Here is an 11,585-nt window from a genome sequence, read left to right as displayed (position 1 = left end):
TGAAGACTCAAAGCCCGGGAGGGAAGGCAGGAAGTCGGTCACGTGTTAGTGTAATGACGTTCAAACAAGACCTGGAGGAGGTCAGAGAACGACGCTAGGAATGCCGTTGTTCCGCCAGATTAGACGACCCGTCAGAATTGGTAACGGAAGTGCCGCCATCTTCCTACACCCCGGGCCCGCACTCCTCAACAGTAAGGAAACACTGAGAAGGGGGAAAGCAGACATCTAGTTACACCCACCGGAGTTTTGCATTTGACACTTATTTATAACAGTAAACGGAGTTTATAAGGTGAAATTCAGTATTTAGAAATCCGTTGGCCTGTTTACATGATGAATTATAAAAGCAGTGATGTTCTGTCAGATTAGCAAACCTCTGAGATCAGCGGGTTTGGCGCAGCTTTTAAAAATCAACATCTAAACAGTCCGACGGATTTCTAAATGCTATATTTCACCTTATAAACTCAGTTTACTGTTAAAAAAAAACGTGAGATGCAAAACTTCAGTGGGTGTAACAAGATGTCCTCTTGCTCCTTCTCACTGCATCCTTACTGTGGAGTGCGGGTTGTAGCAAGATGGCGGCGACGGAACGTCAAGTCCGTTACAAAATCTGATGGGTCGCCTAATAAGATTAGGCATCAACACACATTGACTACTCGCTTAAAGACAACGCTAGAGCGAGTGCAGCGTATTACCCCCTCTCCCTCGCGTTACACTCGGCGCCATTTTGGTGAAGCCACCTCAACTGAGCCCTGGTGACGGATGCTTCCCCTCCCCTTTTCATTGCTGCATTGTCAGTACCGTAGAAAGTCTATGAATGGCGCTGTATACCGTGTTCCCATTTATACCATGGGTTTGAAAGTTATAAGCGCGTGGGCGCACAGAGCTCGGTCCTACGTCATGCCAAGCAACGCAAACCGAAGCGCTCCACAAACACGAACAGGGCGTGACGCAGAGAATTGGAGGGTGCTCCTCAATGGCTGGACACTGCCTTGCCTACTTCCTACGCGATGTCTGTGTATTTTTTTTTGAATAAAACTTTATTGAGAGGTTGCAAGCGCACCTTAAACTACAGAGTGTCCGCCACCACCACCGCCTTCCTGCATTCTCCGCCCTGGTGTTTGTCTGCTCTCTTCCTCTCTCGCACACCGCTGGTTGGTTGAAGGGGGCGGCGGTGGCAACAACAACGGCACAGCGAGGTCACACCCGGAAGGAAGCGGAGAGAAGACCGAGGAAGGGAGGAAGTGTGAGCCCGTGTCTGACCGCCGCATACAACCTGGTGAGCCCCATCCTCCTCAGCGCCCTGTGTATGTGTGAGTGTCCGCTCTGGTCATTAATGGACGGCCTGTGGCCTCCCCTAGAGATGGAGATAGGACGGCTCCTGTGTGCTATGAATAATTCACCGGGTGTCACATTGTACAGGCACACCTACAACTTCTCATCTCGCACTGGGGGCCTTATCTACTACACAGCACCGGCTTTTATCACATATTCCCCCCTATGGAGCCTAGCCTATGTTTACACCCCGTGTGTGGAAATGCACACGTTCCTAACACACATATGCCCTTTGGCAGATGTGTGGTGGTGCCATTTATTGTTAATGGCACCCCCATGAATCTGCTAACATTTGCGTAACACCATGCGGTTTATTTTTGGAAAGAAATATAGGGGTCAGGGACTTTTCACAATTTTTAGCGTGTAGGGCAGAACATTTAAATGAATGGGCAGCCCTGGCGGGAACACGTGTGCGCTCCACCACACTCTTATGGCATGAACGGAGCCCCGTTTGGGTATTTCCACTGAAAATGGGCAGATCTGGGTACAGGCAGTCCTCGAGTTACTCCATAGAGCTCTTTACACTTGCTTTGGCTTCCACAAGGCTTTGGACAGCCTATGTTAAAGCTCTCCGAAGGCTAGTAAAAGCTCCTGTCACTAAATAAAATGTACATTGTCGTGCGCTGGTCAGCTAGTGGTTAAAACAAGGCTTTGGACAAGCTTTGTTGAAGCTCTCTAAACTCCTGTCACTAAGTAAAATGGTTTACAGTCCTGTTTACACCTTGCTTTTGCTTTGCTTCAAAAATTATCCCCCCATGTAGTGGTGCTTCAAAGCCTCCATAGGAGTCTATGGCAAAGCTTGTTTGAAGCACCAAGCAAAAGCAAGGTGTAAACCGGACTGTAAAAGGACCATTTTATTTAGTGACAGGAGCTTTGACTGGCGTTCAGAGAGCTTTAACAAAGCGCATCCAAAGCCATGTTTTAACCACTAGCTGACCAGCGCGCGATGACGTACGTTGGCACGGCTGGGCAAATGGGCGTACATGTACAGCCCCCGTGAAATCGTGGAATTGTGGGGGCGTGCACACCGCGTACTGTGACCGCGCCCATGGGTCCCGCCGCCTCGATGCCCGCCGGGGGCCCGTGATCATGTCATGGAGATGCAGAATGGGGAGATGCCTTTGTAAACAAGACATTTCCCCCCGTTCTGCCTAGTGATATGACAGGGATCTACTGCTCCCTGTGATTGAGAGCAGTGATCGCTGTCATGTCAGTGGTAGCCCACCCCCTTCCCCCACAGTTAGAACACCTTCCTAGGACACACTTAACCCCTTGATGGCCCCCTAGTGTTTAACCCCTTCCCTGTCAGTGCCATTTACACATTAATCAGTGCATTTTTATAGCACTGATCGCTGTATAAATGACAGTGGTCCCAAAATTGTGTCAAAAGTTACCAATGTGTCTGCCATAATGTCACAGTCACGATAAAAATAGCAGATCACTGCCATTAAGAAATAATAAAAATGCCATAAATCTATCCCCTATTTTGTAGACGCTATAACATTTGCACAAACCAATTAATATACGCTTATTGCAATTATTCATTTTTTTTATTTTATTTTTTACCAAATATATGTATAATTTCGTTTTTTCTTCTTTTGGGGATATTTTGATCGGTCTCCTTTCTTCTGACAGCACAAATCCCCATTCTGGCGCTCTTGCACGTGATCATGCATGGCCGACGGCGATCACACACCCCCCCCCCCCCGCATCGGGTCACCCACTGTGCAGCGGGCATGCCCTCTGGTAGCTATCCTGGGAAAAGTTATGTTTTTTTGACTAAAGTTCCACTTTAACCACTTCCAGCCCAAGGACGTCATATGACATCCTTGACTTTCAGTGGGAGCATCTGATTGATGCCTGCAGCTACAGGCGTCATTCAAATATCCTCTTTTTCAGCCATTGATTATGCGCATCATAAGAATGATCACAGTCGACGAGAGGGGACATACCCCTCCAACCCTCCGGGTGCTTCTCTGGGCTCTCCCATGCCATCGGGTACCCGGAGAAAGAATTGGCCGCCGGATGAAGATCATAGAGCTTTCCGGTGACCAGATGGTTACTAGTCATCTCTATGACGTCGGAGGCCTGGACACGACGTCTGGACCGAGCTTGTAAACAAAGCCATCGGGCTATCAGCCGCGATCGTGGCTGGAAAGCATGGGATCGTGAATTTAATTTTTATCTCATACTTTCCAGCCTAATTATAGACCGTATACTGCATCAAATTGGTCTGCATGGCTCTTGTCCCAGAAGGAAGCCTTTTCTAATGATGATGCACATGAGAGCCCTCAGTTTGCTGAAGACAAGCAGACTAAGGACATGGATTACTGGAAACATGTCTTGTGCTCTGATGAGATCAAGATAAACTTATTTGGTTCAGATGGTGTTAAGCATGTGTTGCGGCAACCAGGTGAGGAGTACAAAGACAAATGTGTCTTGCCTACAGTCAAGCAGGGTGGTGGGAGTGTCATGGTCTGGGGCTGCATGAGTGTTGCTGGCACTGGGGAGCTACAGTCCATTGAGGGAACCATGAATGCCAACGTACTGTGAAATACTGAAGCAGGGCAAGATCCCCTCCAATCAGACTGGGCTGCAGGGCAACATAACGACCCCAAAACACCTCCAAAGGTTACCACTGCCTTGCTAAACAAGCTGAGGGTAAAGGTGATGGACTGGCCAAGCATGTCTCCAGACTTCAACCCTAATGAGCATCTGTGGGGCGTTCGCAAACGGAAGGTGGAGGAGCATAAGGTCTCTAACATCCACCAGCTCTGTGATGTCATCATGGAGGAGTGGAAGAGGACTCCATTGGCAATCTGTGAAGCTTGGGTGAACTCTGTGCCCGAGGGTTAAGGCAGTGCTGGAAAATAATGGTGGGCGCACAAAATATTGACGCTTTGGGCCCAATTTGGATATTTTCACTTAGGGGTGTACTCACTTTTGATGCCAACGTTTTAGACATTAATAGCTGTGTGTTGAGTTATTTTGATGGGACAGCAAATTTACACGGTTATACAAGCTGTACACTGACTACGTTACATTGTAGCAATGTGTAATTTCTTCAGTTTTGTCACATGAAAAGATATAATAAAATATTTACAAAAACATGAGGGGGTGTACTCCCTCTTGTGAGATACTGGGGTTGATTTACTAAAGGCAAATCCACTTTGCACTACGAGTGCACTCGGAAGTGCAGTCTCTGTAAACACGATTGGATGATAAAATCAGCAGAGCTTCCACTCATTTCAGACATACCCCTTAGATTTAGAAAGACTGCACTTCCAAGTGCACTTGCAGTGCAAAGTGGATTTGCCTTTCGTAAATAATCCCCATTGTGTGTAAGTTGCCATCATAGCTTTTGTTTTAATCTGCAGTTGCCATGGTGCTACACATGTGATCGGTTAGGATACCAGCCGTTTGGCTTGACAGTTCAGTTGAGAGCACAAGAAAATGTGACAGTTGGCATTCATTGTTAAATTGGTGAGTTTAGTTCTGCTGGAAATGGGTTGTGTTTGGCGGTGGGACCTTCTGCCAAAAGTAGCATGCTGTTTTAGTCGGGTGCATAACTATAGCTAAACTGCCTGCATTAATTAACCACCCCGTGGCTGCTCACGTGAACAAGTCCTTAGCCGTAAGTAGCTAATGTTCCAATACACTTCAGCTTCAGGGACCATTCCCACATGTTTTGTTTTGACAGGTCATAATGGGCTGCAAAAAAAAAAAAAAAAAACACTGCATGGTATTGTGGTAACGTGATCTGGTGTCCACAAACTCACTGGCACTGTTAAGAATACATTGGCCCCTGCATGCAGATCTCAACCTGTTCACCTGTGGAGTGGAAAGCGCACCTTTCCAACACTGTGCTCTGCTGTGAGCCCTTAAACCAGAACTAAAGTTCCACTATCGCAGTGAGCAGTAGAGCTGCACAATTAATCGTTACAAAATCGTGATCTCCATTCACCCCCTATGACCATCACTCCTGCAGAGGTTGCCCATTCTTTCATACAAACAAGTGGAGAAGCTATCTGCTCACTCAGCTATCAAAAGAAAACATCTGGGCAGTCTGCCAAGTTTTTTTTAACTTGCAATATTGTAACTAAGCTTCCTTCTTAGATCAAAGGGATAGAACTTCTTTGTAAATAAATAATCCAGGCAGACTGCCAAGTTTTCAACAAGTGTAAATGCAGGAAGTTTAACCACTTAAAGTCTAAATCTTTTTCTGACACTTCTTTCTTAAGTTAAAATCCAATATTTTTTTGCTATATTTACTTGGAACCCCCAAACATTATATGGCAGAGACCCTAGGGAATAAAATGTCAATTGCTGCAATATTTTATGTCGCACTGAATTTGCCCAGCGGTCTTTCAAATGCAATTTTTTTGCGGGAAAAAAATTCACTTCAATGAACAAAAAAAACAAAAACAAAAAAAAACAGTAAAGTTAGCCTTTTTTTTTTTTTTTTTTTTTCAATGTAAAAGATGTTACGCTGTGAGAATCGTGATTCTCATTTTGGCCAGAATCGTGCAGCTCTAGTGAGCAGGTAAGCTTTTTACTGCAGAACAGACATCAATAAAGAAAAAATACACCTACCTACCTGCGGTCTTCTCTGGTGAAGTAAACTAAGCTGGGCATGTGCCCCCCACCCTCTTCAAACTCTGCAGCAATGCCGGCAGCACTCATACATCTATTTACCAAAGACAAAACCCGGATATGACGCTGGGCACATACACTCAACTTCTTTGGTCGACCATGGCGAGGTGTGTTCTGAGTGGAACCTGTCCTGTTAAACCACTGTATGGTCTTGGCCACCATGCTGCAGCTCAGTTTCAGGGTCTTGGTAATCTTCTTATAGCCTAGGACAGTGATGGCGAACCTTGACACCCCAGATGTTTTTGAACTACATTTCCCATGATGCTCATGCACTCTGCAGTGTAGTTGAGCATCATGGGAAATGTAGTTCCAAAACATCTGGGGTGCCAAGGTTCGCCATCACTGGCCTAGGACATCTTCATGTAGATCAACAATTCTTTTTTTCAGATCCTCAGAGTTGTTTGCCATGAAGTGCCATGTTGAACTTCCAGTATGAGAGAGTGAGAGTGATAACACCAAATTTAACACGCCTGCTCCCCATTCACACCTGGGACCATGTAACACTATCGAGTTGCATGATACCAGGGACGGAAAATGGCTAATTGGGCCCAATTTGCAAATTTTCACTTAGGGGTGTACTCTCTTTTATTGCCAGCGGTTTAGACCTTAATGGCTGTGTTGAGTTATTTTGAGGAGACGGTAAATTTACTCTGTTATACAAGCTGTACACTCACTACTTTTACATTGTAGCAAAGTGTAATTTCTTCAGTGTTGTCACATGAAAAGATATAATAAAATATAGTTACAAAAATGTGAGGGGTGTACTCACTTTTGTGAGATACTGTAGCTGTAAAAGATAAGAGGATTTAGTTCCACTTTATGTGTTTGGGGTGCCACCATAGCCACATGTATTGCACTCAGTTTTAGCAGGAGGGTGTAGCATTTATATAAAACGGATCAGAACGAAATGTAGTGCCTCCTCTTCACCTGTCAACTGCCCTCGTAAAAGCAATCTACCATGTGTGGCTTTTCAGAGGGGTGGCAAGGGCTGTGGCATGGAGCTACACAATTCTTGCCAAAATGAGAATCACAATTTTTTTTGTTTTGCTTAGAATAAAAATCATGATTCTCATAGCGCGACATCTTTCACATTATACAAAAAAATGGGCTAACTCTACTGTTTGTGTTTCCTGTGGTGTGTGTTTTTTTTATTTATATTTTTTAAATTAAAATTTTTTTTTTCCCCCAAAAAATTCAATTTGAAAGACTTTTGCGGAAATATAGTGTGACAAAATATTTAAACGACCACCATGTTATTCTCTAGGGTCTTTACGAAAACATGATATATAATGTTTGGGGGTTCTAAGTAATTTTATAGCAAAAAATACTGATTTTAACTTGTAAACAAGTGTGAAATAGGCTTGGTCTTGAAGTGGTTAAACACTGCACAGAACAACCCTCATAGTTATTTCAGAACTGTTCCCTGCTGCATTTTTCTGTGAGCACAGGAGCAACATAAAGATGTGATCTAGGGGGGTGTGTCCATGACAGTCTGGTCACACAGGAAGTGGATTGAGTGACATAGCAGTTGTTTAACCTGGAAAAGGACAGACAGAAATTTGGTTTTCTGCAGGTGACAATGTTGTAGAGAAGGTAACTAACTATTGCACCTTTTAAGCTTTAAAATGTATTTCATTATAAAATTAGTGAAATGCTATTAAAAATACAGTCTAAAGTTGAGATTTTTGTTTTAACTTGGAAAGAGTAAGGGATGGTTACAGCAGGGGGTGTCCAAATTTTGACCTTCCTGGGCCACATTGGAAGAAGAGGAATTAATTTACCTATATGAGTAATGCAACTTCATTTTCTTATAAATAAAGTAAAAGGGCAACATAATTAGTGCAATATTTGACACTGTTTTTGAGTAGAACGCATAATTATCCGAAAAAACACAATAGCGGCGCTCGGATGTAACCGATGTTAAATATATTAGTTGATGTATTCAAACAAGTTCATTTATTGAGTGCACTAAAAGTTAATATAAAAAAAAACAAAAACTGTCAAAAATGATCAAAAATTGCCTTGATGACAAACATCACATTTCATTGTGTTGAGTGAGGCACTTCGACATGTATTGTATACGATACCACCAGGTGACACAGGATTAACATCATGAGTCGATTCCGAATGCTGGTCCTGGTATTATAATCCAATAGCCCAAATGTGTACAACAGGGTACAACGTTCATATGAACCCAAATCCTATTACAGGCTATGATTGCAGGGTTTTCTGTTCCGCAGAGCCTCAGGGAGTGTGCATTTTAAATAAACCTCTGTTGAGGGCTGACCTAATGGACTTGGATAGAACCAAGGGCAGAGGTAGCGCCCTGCAAAAAGCCAGCAGACACGCCCACCGAAGATGCTGGCCAAAAGCGGGAATCAACGCCGGAGCTGAGGGAACCAGAAGGACAGAGGATAACTCAGATGTGGATGGTTCGTATTGCTTGGTGTTGCCGTGGCGACCGTGGCTGACATGTTTAATGCGAATGCGCCTTATCAAAGTCACGGAAGCCTGCGGCAACACAGGCTATATAGGCAGCTAAATGAGTGAAGGGAGAATGTTGTTAACCCCTTGTGCACAATTGAGTGCGCCATATAAACATGTAAATACATGCAGAATCGGCAATAAAAGTTAGTACTGAAAAATAAGCGGGAAAAGAAGGGGGGGAGGAAGAAAAATAAAAATGAAAAAATATAAATAATTTGAGACTGACGTATTGGAAAAGTAATAAATACAAAATAATATAGTCAAAAAACTTCTTTTTTTTTTTTTTTACTTTTAATTTTATTTATAATTGTATCTGCTTTATAATCCATATCACAGCAAAATGGCACGGGCAGGCATATTGGCGTACGTCCAATCTTTAATGCCGCCCTGCCGGCGGCGCGCTCACGTGCTGGTCGGGACCCCCATGAGTCCGTTTGCTGGTCCCGCGGACTCAATCGCTGCAGGCATACCTCTCGTCTCACGGGGCGGCTGAACGGAGAGATGCCGTTGTAAACAGCATCTCCCCGTTCTGCCTAGCAACAAGTGACGCTGATCTCTGCTCCATGTGATTGGAGCAGAGATCAGTGTTCACTAAGTGAAAGCCCAGCCCCCAACAGTTAATAACACACCCCTAGGAACACTTAACCCCCTACGCTGCCACCCACTGGTTAACCCCTTCACTGCCAGTGTCATTTACACAGGAATCACTGCATTTGTATAGCAGTGATTGCTGTATAAATGACAATGGTCCCAAAAATGTCCGCAATAATGTCGCAGTCACAATAAAAATCGCTGATCGCCGCCATTACTAGTAAAAAAAAAATATTAATAAAAATGCCATAAAACTAGCCACTATTTTGTAAACTCTATAACTTTTGCGCAAACCAATCACTTATTGCGATATATTTTTTTTTCCCAAAAATATGTAGAAGAATACGTATCGGCCTAAACTGAGGGAAAAAATGTTTTTTTTACATATTTTTGGGGGATATTTATTATAACAAAAAGTAAAAAATGCTTTTTTTTTATTTTTTTATTGTCACTCTCTATTTTTGTTTATAGCGCAAAAAATAAAAACCGCTGGGGTGATCAAATACCACCAAAAGAAAGCTCTATTTGTGGCTAAAAAAGGACTTCAATTTTGTTTGGGAGTCACGTCGTATGACCGCGCAATCGTCAGTTAAAGCGACGCAGAGCCGAATTGCAAAAAGTGGTCTGGGCTTTGGCCAGCAAAATGGTCCGGGGCTGAAGTGGTTAAAACAAAACAAAAAAAACCTTTTTTTTTTTTTTTGGGACTATTATTTATTTTGTATTTATTACTTTTCCAACACTTCAGTCTCAAATTATTTATATTTTTTTATTTTTCAGTACTAACATTTATTGCTGATTTTGCATGTATTTACATATTTTATATGGCACATTCAATTGTTCACAAGGGGTTAACACCATTCCCCCTCCACTCTCATTTATAGTTGCCGTGAGCTTCTGTGACTTTGATAAGGCGCATGCGTGCGAAACATGTCAGCTACGGCAACACCAAGCAATACGAGCAATCCACATCTGAGTTGTCCTCCGTCCTTCTGGTTCCCTCAGCTCCGGCGTTGATCCCCGCCTTTCGCCAGCATCTTAGGGGGTGTGTCTGCGGGCGTGTCCACGCTAGCTGGGGGCTTTTTACAGGACGCTATCTCTGCCCTTGGTTCTATCCAAGTCCATTAAGTCAGCCCGCCACAGAGGTTTATTTAAACGCACACTTCCTGCAGCTCAGCGGAATGGGAAACCCAGCATTCGGAATCGACTCATGATGTTAATCCTGTGTCACCTGGTGGTAACGTATCGAAATACATGTTGAAGTGTTTCACTCAACACAATGAAATGTGATGTTTGTCATTAAGGCAATTTTTGATCATTTTTATTGACAGTTGTGTTTTTTTTTTTTTTTTTTTTTATTATATTAACTTTTTAGTGCACTCAATAAATGAACTTTAAATACATCAACTTGAATATAATTGAAAATATATTCCATCTGAGTGCTGCTATTGTGTGTGTGTGTGTGTGTGTGTGTTATTTTTTTTATTTTTTTTTTATTTTTTTTTTTGGTTTTCCATTTTTTCCAAAGTGGTTAGCAGCTGCACTGGATACCTAGCATTATCAATTAATTTGTGGATATATATATATATATATATATATATATATATATATATATATATATATATATATATATATATATATATATATATATATATATATATATATATATATAATGACTTGGACTTGGTTGTTTTATAGACTGTCAGTTCTAGTGCCAAAGGACATTTATTTGTGTGGTTTGATGGATGTAGTAGCAATTCTCAGGGTGCTAATCAGATTTTTTGGTTCTAATTTTACCCTTCATGTGCTTCATTCTTTGAAAATAGTTGCTCACAAATCTAGGTGCTGTGAAAAACTGATGACCTGAATATTGTGAAGAGTGGGATATTTTTCTTTGGGAAGATAAAACTTCCAGTAACCAGACCCTACCAAATTTTTTTTCTTCGGCTGCATGTGTTTGTTCGGTAAGTGTAAACACCTTTTTACAAAAAATTCCCACCAAAATTTAACATTTTTTAATTCAAGCCTAACTCCACTTTTGCTAGGAAAAAACATTCCCCTCTGGGTCATAAAGTACATTGCAAGGATTATAACAACCTTTGTTACCGATTCCTACCTTTTTTGTTATTGTGAAGAAATCCCTGTTTGTTCCTCTCTAAGTGGATCTAATGGGAGTGGTATCATAATTACTAGTCAGCTGTGCTCATGCAGAGCACTAATGAGGAAAGCTGCTGGGCCGGCATCCCCACTCCTTTCCTGACCTGGCGGGCTGTGTGCTTGGATAAGGGTCTGGTATGGATTTTGGGCCTTTTCGGCGTGGGCAGTTCCACTTAAAAGCCATACCAGACCGAAGGGCCTGGTATGCTCTTGGAGGGTGAACTCATGCCTTTTCCTTGCTTAAAATAAAAAAAAAAAAGCCTCACCATACCAAGCAGATAAAAAAAACTATGCTGAAAACAACCTTTATATTGCCTTGCTTCTTAACCAAGCTAAATATGTAGAGCTATTTAGAGGAAGAGCACTTG

The 11,585-nt window shown here is 42.6% G+C and overlaps 1 protein-coding gene across 5 annotated transcripts in view; it reads left to right on the top strand.

The window, feature by feature from the left end:
- Positions 1-794: 794 nt before the first annotated feature.
- The window catches only part of KBTBD2 (kelch repeat and BTB domain containing 2), a 57,463-nt gene continuing 46,672 nt past the window's right edge, over positions 795-11,585 (top strand). Inside the window, exons 1-3 of one of the 5 annotated variants that reach the window (XM_077491611.1) lie at positions 796-1,276; positions 4,710-4,815; positions 10,887-11,024. The gene's annotated coding sequence lies outside the window, so the exon portion shown is untranslated. Of the gene's footprint in view, positions 1,311-4,709; positions 4,816-10,886; positions 11,025-11,585 lie in introns of all 5 variants that reach the window. The other 4 variants (XM_077491610.1, XM_077491613.1, XM_077491609.1 and 1 more) reach the window with 4 other exon arrangements.

This window comes from Lithobates pipiens, unplaced genomic scaffold (genome assembly GCF_037356315.1).
Source record: "Lithobates pipiens isolate NorthernLeopardFrog02 unplaced genomic scaffold, aLitPip1_a1.2 Scaffold_19, whole genome shotgun sequence".
NCBI lineage: Eukaryota > Metazoa > Chordata > Amphibia > Anura > Ranidae > Lithobates > Lithobates pipiens.
Note: the sequence above shows the minus strand (reverse complement) of the source record. Positions and strands in the feature narration are given on the sequence as shown.